The sequence below is a fragment of the Salmo salar genome, chromosome 01 (genome assembly GCF_965601325.2).
Source record: "Salmo salar chromosome 01, fSalSal1, whole genome shotgun sequence".
NCBI classification, from domain to species: domain Eukaryota; kingdom Metazoa; phylum Chordata; class Actinopteri; order Salmoniformes; family Salmonidae; genus Salmo; species Salmo salar.
The window spans coordinates 80,635,425-80,650,243 of NC_138291.1; the positions used below are offsets into that span (position 1 = coordinate 80,635,425).

General features: G+C 40.5%; 1 long non-coding RNA gene across 1 annotated transcript; it reads left to right on the top strand.

The window, feature by feature from the left end:
- Positions 1-2,683: 2,683 nt before the first annotated feature.
- Positions 2,684-10,256, top strand: LOC106612585 (uncharacterized). The gene is made up of 2 exons (XR_014392806.1): positions 2,684-3,408; positions 4,580-10,256. It is a non-coding gene; the product is annotated as an uncharacterized LOC106612585 (long non-coding RNA).
- The last annotated feature ends 4,563 nt before the right edge of the window (positions 10,257-14,819 follow it).

Genomic DNA, 14,819 nt, shown 5'->3' on the forward strand with positions numbered 1-14,819 from the left:
GCCATTGCAAAATTGTTATTTATGTGGTATTGTAATGACACATTCTTTTCTTGATAACTGTTTTTGGACAAGCTGTAAGGTCATGTCTTTGACATCAATTCTGTTTTGGTTTTATATTCAATAAACTCATTGGTCGATAGACTCTAATTTGATAATGCATCGACCAGAAACATCTCTTTCCCCAAAAATATGTTTGAATTTTCAAACTAGTTTTCATTTGGAAGGCAGGAGGGGTTTTTTTTCTTGGTTTTTTTTCAAAAAATTACTTTTGCATTTAAAACACAACCCTACTCATTACTCCATGTGCATAATCTAGCCTAGGCTCACTTGTTCCCACATTCAATAAGATTTAGTTATCCCATCAGTTTAAATATTGAGAAAGACTCATACGAATTGTAGTTACGGTTTTGAAATGTTAATATTTAAATATGACGTTATGAGATCTCTTGAGGAAATGTAGGCGCGAAATCGTCAGAGAAAATGTGATTTGTCTTTTAATGTTTATTCACAATATATGTTATCTTACCCATGATGCTATGCTGACATGCACATCTCCAGTCCTCCCATTGGGTTGCCACAGTAATAAACCCTGCCTATTTCTACAATTGTTCTTCTAAAGCACACTACCAACCTTGACCAAAAAACTGTTTTGTTTTTGTTTTAATGTTTACGATATTTTGACTTCTAAACACATATTCATCCTTAGTTAATTTTCTCAATCTAAAGGCACAACCTAGTTTCGAGTCAACGTCTTAACCTGTTTAGGATAGGGGGCAGTATTTTCACGGCCGGATAAAAAACGTACCCGATTTAATCTGGTTATTACTCCTGCCCAGAAACTAGAATATGCATATAATTGTTTGATTTGGATAGAAAACACCCTAAAGTTTCTAAAACTGTTTGAATGGTGTCTGTGAGTATAACAGAACTCGGCAGGCCAAAACCTGAGAAGATTCTAAACAGGAAGTGCCCTCTCTGACCATTTCTTGGCCTTCTATAGCCTCTTTATCGAAAACAGAGGATCTCTGCTGTAACGTGACATTTTCTAAGACTCCCATAGGCTCTCAGAAGGCGCCAGAACGTTGAATGATGACTCTGCAGTCCCTGGCTGAAAAACAGTAGCGCATTTGGATAGTGGTCGATCTGAGAACAATGAAACGGGTGTGCACGTGAAGAGTCCATTTTACATTTTCAGTCTTTGAACGAAAACGACGTCTCCCGGTCGGAATATTATCGCTATTTTATGAGAAAAATCGCATAAAAATGTATTTTAAACAGCGTTTGACATGCTTCGAAGTACGGTAATGGAATATTTCGATTTTTTTTGTCACGATATGCGCCGGCGCGTCACCCTTCGGATAGTGTCTTGAACGCATAGTGTCTTGAACGCTATTTGGATATAACTATGGATTATTTGGAACAAAAACAACATTGGTGTGGAAGTAGAAGTCCTGGGAGTGCATTCTGACGAAGAATAGCAAAGGTAATCCAATTTTTCTTATAGTAAATCTGAGTTTGGTGAGTGCCAAACTTGGTGGGTGTCAAAATAGCTAGCCTGTGATGGCCGGGCTATCTACTCAGAATATTGCAAAATGTGCTTTCACCGAAAAGCTATTTTAAAATCGGACACCGCGATTGCATAAAGGAGTTCTGTATCTATAATTCTTAAAATAATTGTTATGTTTTTTGTGAACGTTTATCGTGAGTAATTTAGTCAATTCACCGGAAGTGTTCGGTGGGTATGCTAGTTCTGAACGTCACATGCTAATGTAAAAAGCTGTTTTTTGATATAAATATGAACTTGATTGAACAAAACATGCATGTATTGTATAACATAATGTCCTAGGAGTGTCATCTGATGAAGATCATCAAAGGGTAGTGCTGCATTTAGCTGTGGTTTTGGTTTTTGTGACATTATATGCTAGCTTGAAAAATGGGTGTGTGATTATTTCTGGCTGGGTACTCTCCTGACATAATGTAATGTTTTGCTTTCGTTGTAAAGGCTTTTTGAAATCGGACAGTGTGGTTAGATAAAGGACAGTCTTGTCTTTAAAATGGTGTAAAATAGTCATATGTTTGAAAAATTGACGTTTTTGGATTTTTGAGGAATTTGTAATTCGCGCCACGCCCTATCATTGGATATTGGAGCGGTGTTCCGCTAGCGGAACATCTAGATGTAAGAGTTAAGTACTTGAACATGTTACTACTCCGACCCTGTGAAAGTGAAAAACTGACAAGTTTTCATTTTCGTCAAAAACAACTTTACACCGGAGGAGTGTCGAGATGACAGACCCAATTAATTGTTTCTACGAATGAGTTTAGCTAGCCAACATGACATCGGACTTGTTTGAGTGGTAAGGTTGAAGCAACCGACTAAAGAGGAAAGTCAAGGAGTGAAGTCCGGGAGGTGCCAAGTTTTTCTTTATAATGTCGAAATAAATTATCCAACCGCCATATCACCCATAAAAGGATGAATTATTTAAAGGTTTACGCAAATATGTCCATTCAATAGAGAATTCGGTCAGAAAAACATAGTTCAAACCCCATGTATCTACCTTATATGGTTAAAAGTTAGACTATTTACTCTTGAGAATTTAGCTTGTTTAGCGTGAATGGAATATCGCTAACTTCGAACGTCAACTGAAAAGCTAACTAGTAGCTGCAGTTTTGTGAGTGAAAACAGGGTATTTTTCTATATGCACAGCAGGGCTCCAGAGACATATTGGGCAACCAACTGATACCAATCACGAGCACACTCAGAGACAATTGGCTGACTTAAGCACTCACATAACATGACAAAACAGGAAGCGCCCTAGCCACACGAACTGACCACTGGTGTAAAAAAACAACACCCCATACCCAGACACGACTTAGCAGACACACACCCACACACACACACACTTGGGGGTGTTGGACTCCGAGGACAAAGGACACTGCCAAGGGCCAATGGGAAGTCGACACTCCCGGAGAATGGACCGTTCCTCCACTCATCGACCAGTCAGGAGAGCGGACCCACTAGACTCAACCTACGTCAACACACTGTTATTTCATTGTATAAATAAAACGCACACTATGTTTTCGGGGCTCTCTCTTCTGCTAGTTCCCTAAGAGCTAAACGAACGAGTCCGTGCACGCTCAGCCAAATATCTTTGTCTCATAATAAACAGCCTTACTATATACTGAATCCACCTGGTCCAGCGTCTTGACTTGGTCTCCTTCTCAAGTAACTTTCATCAACAAAATTGGTAGCAGAGGATGGTTTCAAACTCCTGAATTCGGTCCATTAATGGTTGATGTGAGAGGAGACAAGTCCGGGACAATCTCGTAAGGACGGGTGACCTGTCCGCAGGAGTCATCGGCGATTCTGCTTGCCCCGGGAAACTGATCAACGAGCTCGACTAAAAAAAGGTAAGCAGAGCCTGTTAAAACAAAATCTGCATATTGTATTATAGTCTTTATCCAAATTTTGATCAGTAGTACTGGGCGTGAGTATGAATTACTGTTAATATTGCATGAAATTATATAGACAAACGTTAAGGCTGAGTACAAGGATATTTGCTGTTATAGGCCTGAAAATGTATCCGTGAGTTTCTGTCCAACTAAAGTGGCGTTTGGTTTGGACATTAATACATAGTCGGGTACATGGGATATTGCATTCCGTGAGATTGAGACGGACTGAAGTGACTCTCAGTTCGGAGCATCAATACATAGTCGGGTGCATATAAATTAACCCAGAGATATCCGTGAGATTGGGGCTAACTGAAGTGGTCATCAGTTAGGAGCACCAATATATAGTCGGATAATTAGTTGTTAGGTCAAGTTGCATCGGTACACTGGGACTAGTCGAAATGGCGCTCGACTAGGCGCATCAGTAAAACTGGGATTGATCACGTTTGTAACCAAGTAGCATCAGTGAAACTGGGATTGGTAAAAGTGTATCTGTGAGTTTCTGTCCAGCTAAAGTGGCGTTTGGTGTGGGGCATTAATACATAGTCGGGTACAAGTGATATTGCATTCCGTGAAATTGGGGCGGACTGAAGTGACTCTCAGCCCGGAGCATCAATACAGTCGGGTGCATAGTATTTAACCTAGAAATATCCGTGAGATTGGGGCTAGCTGAAGTGGTCATCAGCTAGGAGCATCAATAAATAGTCGGATACGTGTAATTCTGTATTGTTGATTGGACGTTCCGCGAATCCCCCTCTAATTATAAATAATTATTGATAAAATTGTAATAATAGCATTGATCAGCCGCCGTGCTGTTGGTATTGTACTGGGGTATTTAAAACTTTAATTGATAACTGCACAACACATAATTTTTAGTTCTTTGTCTATGAGGGTGTGACACCAGAGATAAGTAAGTGTCCGCGCCGTGAATACATCGCTGGTTCCAACCAGCGACGGGCTAAGTATACAAAGTTAGTGGAACGCGCCACTCAAACCCTTAAGGCTAAATAGCTAAGGTATGTGCAGGTTTGAATATGCCTGGTCCACCAAGGGAGGGAGGTCAAATGCCCGCCCTTGATGTACAACAAATTGTAATGTCTGTATGTGAGAAAACTGACGGAACTTTCTGCAGCTCTCTCCACACAGATCCGCAAGGTCCAAGAGGGGGAGCTGTTGGGAGACTCGCCATCACTGAAGGTAAAAGTTGGGGACTGGGTGAGGGTCAAGGTCCACAAGAGAAAGTGGCTGGAACCCAGGTGGACTGGGCCGTACGAAGTGAAGGAAGTTACTTCACACTCTGTCCAGGTCAAAGGTAAATCAGGGGCACCTTGGCACCACCTTACACATTGCACTCCAGCCCCAACCCCTTCCAGAACTTTGACTGAAACCAGGGCCGATTTGCGCGCCCTACATAAATTCGATTCCAACCACTGAAACCTTAGTTGGGGAAAATGGGACAATGGCTTCCGTTTCCACGACCTAAGGCACCACGCACAGGGTCGGGGTACCTCCCTCCCTGGGAGAGGCTGGGGATATCAGCTCCCCTGTTTGTTATTTTTGTGAGTGTACACTACTAGGCTGATCACCACCGCTATTGACCCTGGTCAGGCTGATAGGGGCCTAATGTTTCCTTTGCTTCAGGTGGAAGACACTGAACCCGAGTATGCATTCGAATAGTTTAGTTTTCACGCCTGCCACGCGGGAGGCCCGGGTTCGGATCCCAGCCCATGCACCATGGGACTAAAATGTAAGAAGATATGTTTTGCCTGGAGAGATATGGTTGCTAGCGTTTGTTTAAGATATAAATGTAACATTTTGATAGCTTGATTAGTTTACATTGAAAGGCTAACTAATTAGAAAATAATAGCGAGGGAATTTTGATATAATACGTTGTCTGTTGCTGGAAATAGCATACAAAGAAAGAGTTGAATGATGTTATTTTTTATAAGTATGGCGATTTACATGTTACTTTTAAAGTCTTGGATATTTCATAAATGTGAAGCTGAAAGAGAAGAGGAAGTTGTGAAGTTGGGTTTTAATCTTACTATAGAGGTAAGGCAGAACGTTGGTTGAGTAGTGGGTTATATTTTTGCTTACGGGTAAAACAAAAGATGAGAAGAGAATTGGTTATGTGCGCTGAGCTATGTTTGGCTGGAAGGAAACATTTGGTGATGTGAAGCTGGTTATTGATTCTTGGTTTGAATGTTTAGGTAACACCAGTGAATTAGAAAAGGAAGTTTATGTATTTAAACATTATACTCTGAATTACAGGTGGAGTTAATTTTATATTAACAGGGAAGGTGCACATTAAACACAGTTGTGTATAATGGCAGGGTATTACTAGCAAACAGAATGGGCCGGTTTGCAGACAAACTGAAAGGGTTTTAGGGTTTTAAGCAATCTTGGGTCAAATTGGTTAAATAGTACGTTAAAATATGGGGTTTCATAGATTGAAGTACAGTATTGTATCCAAGGGTAGCGCATGTTCAATTAAGTTTAAAACTAATGATTGGGGGGAGTACAATGGAAGTATAAGCATTTTTAGGTTTTGTTTGTAGTTAACTTTTGGGTTTCTGAAATCGGTGTAGTATGAGGAAATGCTGACCAAGTGGTTATTTTATGGAATAAGGAGCGTTTAGCTCTTTGGGGAAAAATTCCTAGGGACAGGATATCTTAAAGGGGTAGACACACATGGCATTTTAAAGTTTTATTTTCTGAGTTTTAATTAAACACGTGAAATTCTTTTGATAGGGAATGTTCTGGGAACTTGAGATACAAAATGTAGATAAGGTTATTAGCTTTCATTTGTCTAATGTAGTAAGAAAGAAAAAACGGTTCTGAAAAGGGGGTATGACTTTTTGACCCCACTGGTGACTTTTCCTTTTGTGGTCTGATCAGCCGCAATGAAAAGCCATTGGATGGTGAATTTAAGGTCATTTGGGATACTAACTTTAAGGAAATTTGGAGAACTGATAATTATGATGGAGTTAAAGTTCTTAGACACAATTGATAATTTGAACCAATGAGAAGACAAAATGACGAAAAGGGTACAATAATTTTTCTTTGGGGAGTAGTTCAGATTAGTCATTTTGATCTGATTATGTTACGTGAATATCGTTTGATAAGTAGGGGTACTTTTTACATTATCTAGATAAGTTTATTTTCCCTTAGGAAGTCAGCTGTGGTTGTATTTAGTGGAAGAGATTTAACACAACAAGACTGGAATTAATATAATAGTAATATTATATTTTGTTGTTAAATAAGTTTTAAATGGTAGACTTATGTCAAGCATTAGGATATATTCTAAGCCAACAGGACAGGAATATATGACATCTGTAGGGAATCCAGGATTATTGAGGGTATCGTGATAAATTTAGGTAGATATGTAATAAGATCATGAGACATTTAGTACTCCCCTGCACTGCTGAGACCTTGATGGGTTGGAAGTAGAAGGAGGAGAGCATAAACAAGGAAGAGAAGATAAAAGTAACATAGAAGAATTAGATAACGGTTAGTGAGTGGAGACCAGCATAGTTAAATTATAAACCGGTGAGGACAGAAATAACACTGGAGAGACAGAAAAGACATAAGAATAGAAGATAGCAGGATCATTTAGTTAGGTTCATTTAGTTAGGATATTAATACATGGAGAGACTATCGGCTCCATAGGCATGTATTATAGTTTTGATTTTAAGTTATGTTTGGTAAAATTCGCTAGGAAAAGATATGATAATTTAGTTGAAAGAAGTTGTTCAATCTTAAAGAAGATAGGACACTTGATAGAGAAATGCACAGGGTAGCTAAGGATGAATGCCCCAGGGAGAATTGGACATGTGGTATATGAAAGGGGGCAATCCTACAAGAGAAGGGCTGACATAAGGATAATTTACTAACCTTACAAAAGACATTGTTAAGAAATGCAGCAAAATTGATACATGGCTTGAGCCATGTATAAATAGGGGGAGTATGGTAGAGCAGGCGATAGAACAGGATAGGATGCTACTAGAACAAAAAACATTTTTGTAGAATTTCCATTCCAACATTTGGAAATTGACTTATTGAACTATTCCGAAATGAGGGGAAGAAGGGGTGTTTAAAAATAACAGATAAGCATAGCAAATGGGTAGAAGTGTTCCCAACTTACTTGGTGGACAAGATTATGGTAACTAAAAAATGAGGACAAGATATTATCCCTAGTGTTGATACTGGGATCTATCTCTTTAAATGATGGATGACATTTTAGCTAATTAGGTAGAGCCTATAGAATGCCAGAGTTAGAGATACCAGAACAGGTAGACATAGAAGTGAAGAAATACTAGCAGAGCACATGAGAAGACTGTTTTTTAACCAAACCCGTATGTCCAAGATTTTGTGTCCAACAGGTGAATTACAAGAGAAGGTGATTCACTCAATCCGAACTAGGAGACTGGGTGTGGATCCAGTCCCTGAGGAGAAAAAAACTGGAAGCAGTCCCGTTGGGAAGGCCCATACCAGGTGCTGTTAAACCATTGCCTTTGCCATTAGAAAAGCTGAGAGAGTCACTTGGGTTCAAGTTACCCACTGCAAAAAGGTATGTACACATATGAGCACTGATGATCACACACAGAGTTAGGAGAAGAACCGAGAACCAATAAGGTCCGGGGGTTACCTCCTTAACGAAGATTTCCTATCCCGACCGTTCATCACTGTGTGTGCTCCTAGAGGTGTGAGTATGGGGTGGTACCAAGCAGAGAGACTAAGGGCAGGAGAGGGTTGACGGTTTTTGGGAAGAGTAGAGACTCTGAGCTGCATCATAGTCTAATCTTTCTGATATATTCAGATCCACCACCTACTGGTACTAAACATAGGTTACCGTTGTCATTGAGAAGAAGTAAAAGATAAACTATATAATACACTGATGAGTGACATACAGAATAAGGAATCAAAGAAGATCAAGATGTAGAATTTAAGGTAAACATTAAACAATTTTCTGGGGAAGCAGACAACTGTACAGGAATATGGGTTGGCCAGATTGAAGTACTCAGCCAACCCACCTCGGTTCACCTAAATTCCTGATGAGCACCAGTGTTATAGATACAAGAATGGCACCGAGAACTTAGATGATTTTAATGGCTGGAAAGGTAATTGTTAATGTGACTGACTTAGGTTTGAAAGCACAGGAGAAAATGTTTAACCTCATAGCACCTACAACTGATGAAGGGTGGGCTAGTACCAGCAAAGGACGCATACGACAGAAATTACCACAAAGGGTGGTTAGGAATTGCGCCCTGGGGTTATTGGTCTAACCAGTTCGAGTTAGTCATCAGAGGCCAGTTATAGGAGGCTAAAGTAGGGACAGGAGGAGTTTTGACCAGGATGGGAGTAGCTTTGTCTAGAGGGATGCTATTGGCATCCTCAGGGAAGTTCCAGATGAATACAAAGCTATGAATCAAATATGTGAAGGCTTTAACACTACATTATTTTGGTGGTTAACAATAAATAATAATGTGGATTGAATTAATGACATCTTTTAATCAACAGAGATTCATGAATGAAACAGGGGATGCAGTAAAGAGGTTCTCTGACCAATTATCCGCCACCTCCTCATGACCTGGTAAAATAGACTGACTCTCGATAGATTACGGGCAAAGAGGATGGTGTAGGTAGAATGATTAGGTTCATTGCTGTACGTACATTTTTGATAACACAGCTCATGTTTGGGAAATGGAAAAGTGTTGCAAGAACTGTATTATGGGCTGCTTTCACCTGTGTGAGTGTGTTTGGGTTGTGTGGTTGTTGTTTGGTCCCGTGTGCAAGAGGTTTAATCACCAGAACTCTAGAGAGATGGATAACGGAGCAGATGGTGAGCTACGGACCGAGTCAAAGTTCAGATCAATGAGACGACAAGTACCTACCGCCGAGCAAGGTGGAGGATTCATTTAAATATGAGGAGCACATGTTAGATGAGACCATCTATTGGGATGCATGAATTAGTTTGAATTTGTGTGAAATTTCTGAATCCAATAAAAATAGATGTGTTATAATGTATGTGAAATATCTAGCAAAACGGGTGGTTTGTAATGGGAATGATTTTAATCCCTATTGAGACTTGACAAGATATCTGCTGAGATGAAGGGTGAAGAGGGGGACTCACAAAATTTGTCTCTGACAAATTTGTGTACTTCCGTTTGTTTGTTTTCACTCCCGCTTTGCTGCAGCTTGTTCCCCTTTTTCTTTGTCACGTCTTGCAGACGTGAAGAGGGGGATTTGTAATAAAGATAATCTAACTTTTTACCTAGTGATGTATAAGGAGGGCATTTGCACGACATGCTTTGCAGCGGTGCACAGCAGGGCTCCAGAGACATATTGGGCAACCAACTGATACCAATCACGAGCACACTCAGAGACAATTGGCTGACTTAAGCACTCACATAACATGACAAAACAGGAAGCGCCCTAGCCACACGAACTGACCACTGGTGTAAAAAAACAACACCCCATACCCAGACACGACTTAGCAGACACACACACACACACACACACACACTTGGGGGTGTTGGACTCCGAGGACAAAGGACACTGCCAAGGGCCAATGGGAAGTCGACACTCCCGGAGAATGGACCGTTCCTCCACTCATCGACCAGTCAGGAGAGCGGACCCACTAGACTCAACCTACGTCAACACACTGTTATTTCATTGTATAAATAAAACGCACACTATGTTTTCGGGGCTCTCTCTTCTGCTAGTTCCCTAAGAGCTAAACGAACGAGTCCGTGCACGCTCAGCCAAATATCTTTGTCTCATAATAAACAGCCTTACTATATACTGAATCCACCTGGTCCAGCGTCTTGACTTGGTCTCCTTCTCAAGTAACTTTCATCAACAGAACTAAATATATATTTATTTACAATGCTAAGAGACTACATTTCAATATCCACTCTCCAGGAAGACAATCTGTTCCTGTTTTCATTGTGTATTTCTAAATCGTTCCCTTTAAATCACCATAGAAACATCCACTCTCAATGTAGATTGATTGCCAATATAGGCAATGAAAGCCAAGGATCTGGAGGTGAAAATGAGGAAGGTATCAAGTTTATTTTGATCTGTCTAACTACATAAACACCTCCAAATGGTACCACCTCACAACGCCAAATATGGAAGAGATACAACAAAGAGCGGCTCAGTCTAAACTAGCAACGGTCACAGCAAATTAACATTCTTATTTCATCAACACTGTCAAGTACAAGTATATTAATGTTATAATATTGTAGAGAACAATAATCATTAATTATATGTAATTGATAGTGACATAAAGCAAAGAAAACTATGTTTTGACATTAATTTCGTAGCACCCTCTTGAATTTCCATGTTTTTCTCTACATTGTACTGCAATGAGTGAATGCCTGACAAACTCACAAACTAAAATCATATGTGTGTACATTGTACAATCAATTAGTGAGAGCGCCTCAAATATCACATTCATTTTTATATCCTATATATCCACTGTATACATGAATTGCTGCAGAGTTGGCTCTGGTTTTAGTCATGTCTTTGGTCACGTCTGCATGTTTACCCGCGCTACAGACGCCTAAATAGGTCCCTAATACAGGACTAGTAAAAGCCCAGTGCACTACTTTTAAAATAAAATAAAACAAATGATTCAATTTTTTACATGTATCATTAATATTGTAGCAACCCGCACAGACAGTTATGTGTTATGCTATCAGTTGGTTGTGTTGTACTTACACTGTTGTACCCAGTGTTCTTGGGGTCCGACTTGCCAATCAACCTGCTATCTGCCAATCACGAGAATGCCTGGAATGTTCTGATGCTGGACATCCTGGCGGTTGGTGGAGTGGCGTGGGGGGTTTGGAAGGGGATGTAGAATTGCAAGTTAAGACCTTGACCTTGTTTAGCCATTGTTTTCTCTCTTACGTCAGGTAAGAGATGGTCACGTTTGATTTATATAGGTATCCTTCATTTATTTGGCGTGGGCTACGGCCAAACAGTAGCCTGTGTGGATTTGGCTTAATAAACCGTGAGTTCGTAAACTCAAACCTCTGCCTGGAAATGTGTTCATTTATAATCTAGCCAGGTCATTACATTGGTGTCTGAAGTAAAAACGTAGATAAAAGTTAGCCAGCTAGCTAGCTGACTACCGTGGTTAGCTAATGTACGTGAGAATGGGGTTAAATGCTGAGGGAATCCGAAAGTGAAGGTGGAGGTAGGGGACGATTATGGCCAAGGAGGTGCGTGTGCATGGACGTCAGAGGATCTGGCCGAGGAGATTGCCAGGGCATCGGAGCAGAGACCGCTTGAGGGTGACTGCTAGAATGATGGGCATGAGTGCTTCGTCGACTATGGGGGATGATTCTTGCCAGAATTAAGCCTCGTGAAGCTACTGATACCTCTCACCGAGTCACCTAATGTCTTCCTAGCGCTATAAAATACCGCCATGAATTAACATGGACTGTCAATGGAGACAAGTTGTTTTTAACCTCTATGGGCTGCGTCCCACCTAATCAACAGCCAGTGTATTCCCGTGGCGCTTTATTCAAATTCCTCAAAAATGCAAAAACATCAATTTTTCAAACATATGACTATTTTACACCATTTTAAAGACAAGACTCTCGTTAATCTAACCACACTGTCCGATTTCAAAAAGGCTTTATAACGAAAGCAAAACATTAGATTATGTCAGCAGAGTACCCAGCCAGAAATAATCAGACACCCATTTTTCAAGCTAGCATATAATGTCACATAAACCCAAACCACAGCTAAAAACCAGCTTTTTACATTAGCATGTGACTAGCATGTGACTAGCATTCCCACCGAACACTGCCGGTGAATTTACTAAATTACTCACGATAAACGTTCACAAAAAGCATAACAATTATTTTAAGAATTATAGATACAGAACTCCTCTATGCACTCGATATGTCCGATTTTAAAATAGCTTTTCGGTGAAAGCACATTTTGCAATATTCTCAGTAGATAGCCCGGCATCACAGGGCTAGCTATTTAGACACCCAGCAAGTTTAGCACTCATAAAAGTCAGATTTACTATAAGAAAAATGTTATTACCTTTGCTGTCTTCGTCAGAATGCACTCCCAGGACTTCTACTTCAATAACAAATGTTGGTTTGGTTCAAAATAATCCAGTTATATCCAAACAGCGGCATTTTGTTCGTGCGTTCAAGACACTATCCGAAAGGGTAAATAAGGGTGACGAGCATGGCGCAATTCGTGACAAAAAATGTCTAAATATTCCATTACCGTACTTCGAAGCATGTCAACCGCTGTTTAAAATCAATTTTTATGCCATTTTTCTCATAAAAAAGCGATAATATTCCGACCGGGAATCTGCGTTTAGGTAAACAGACGAAAGAAAATAAAGCATTTGGTCGACTCGGGCACGCGCCTAAGCCCATAGTACTCTGATCGGCCACTTGCCAAACGCGATAAAGTGTTTCAGCCAGAGGCTGCCTCGATATCGTTCAGCTTTTTCCCGGGCTCTGAGAGCCTATGGGAGCCGTAGGAAGTGTCACGTTATTGCAAAGATCCTCAGTCTTCAATAAAAAGAGCCAAGATGAAACACAACTTGTCAGACAGGCCACTTCCTGCATGGAATCTTCTCAGGTTTTGGCCTGCCATATGAGTTCTGTTATACTCACAGACACCATTCAAACAGTTTTAGAAACTTTAGGGTGTTTTCTATCCAAAGCCAATAATTATATGCATATTCTAGTTACTGGGCAGGAGTAGTAACCAGATTAAATCCGGTACGTTTTTTATCCGGCCGTGTCAATACTGCCCCCTAGCCCTAACAGGCTAAGGCGTCAAACTGTCGACGCGTTCACGTCAAGTGATACGTACACGTTATGTAGACGTAGTATTCACGTTGTGTTCACTTCGCCTCATGTGTCAGTTTGGTGTAAGTTTATTATGAAGGATCTTACCATGAACGCCTTTAAAACGTCTACATGTGTTACGCGCCACTTAGTTTAAGTGTCTGTGTAACCAATGTGAAATGACTAGTTAGTTAGCGGTGGTGCGCGCTAATAGCGTTCCAATCGGTGACGTCACTCGCTCTGAGACCTGAAGTGGTTGTTCCCCTTGCGTAGCAAGGGCCGCGGCTTTTATGGCGCGATGGTTAACGATGCTTCGTGGGTGTCAGTTGTTGAGGTGTGCAAGGGTTCCTGGTTCGAGCCCAGTTTGGGGCGAAGAGAGGGACGGAACCTACACTGTTACATCTGTTTAGTTTATTATTAAAGATCTCACCATGAATGTCTTACAAACGTCTACATGTTCATTGCCTGAGTAATCTAATTTATTTAATTTGTTGATTTACTTGCACATCATCATCTGCACATGCATCACCCCAGTGTTAATGCTAAATTGTAATTATTTCGCCACTATGGCCTATTTATTGCCTTACCTCCCTAATTGTACTACATTTGCACACACTGTACATAGATTTTTCTATTGTGTTATTGACTGTAATTTCTCTCATGCCATGCGTAACTCTGTGTTGTTGTTTTTGTCGTTCTGCTTTGCTTTATCTTGGCCAGGTCGCAGTTGTAAATGAGAACTTGTTAACTGGCCTACCTGGTTAAAATAGGGCTATCACCTCAATACAAAACCTATTAGGCTAGTTGATATCGTAGCCATCCACCATTACTGTGTAGATATGCCTATTTCTCACATCAATACAGGCACAAGGGCTTCTTTGTTGGAGGTAGCCCTATTCAGAAACAAGAGGTAGCCTACGTCTCTAGTGGCGCATTCAAAACAACTCGGAAGTCGGCAATCTCTGACTTCGAACTTCAGTGCGTTCAAGACAACTGGGAACTCTAAAAAAAAATTGCTGACAGTGATTTTTTTGTTTGTTTCAAACGGTCATCCAACTCGGAATTCCAATCAGAAACTCTGGCATCTTTATCTGACCTGAAAATCCCTGATGTCATGATTGAACCCCGTTTTTTTCCCCACTTCCCAGTTTACCGGATTAACAGACACAATCACTGTTACAACGCAATCCGTAGGCTATACATTTCTGTGGAGATGGTTTATGGTTAAATGCAAGGTTTGAATTGAGAGGGTATGTGAGGATATAGGCCTAACCCTTGTTATAGAGACAGGCAAAAAGCATATGCTACCACTTGTTTGCTTAGCCATAGAAAAATCAACAGTCCAGATGATATAAAGCGATCTAGGCTGTAACAATGATTAACTACATGATTATTTCTGCTGTCTACTAGGCTATCGAAGATCGTGTTCAAACATCACAGGAAAATGTGGTTGGTTTATTAAATGCTCTGCAATTTAGAGCTATGCCTACCGCAAAATACCAAAATGTTAGAATCTTTATAGGTCTATACATAGACCAAACA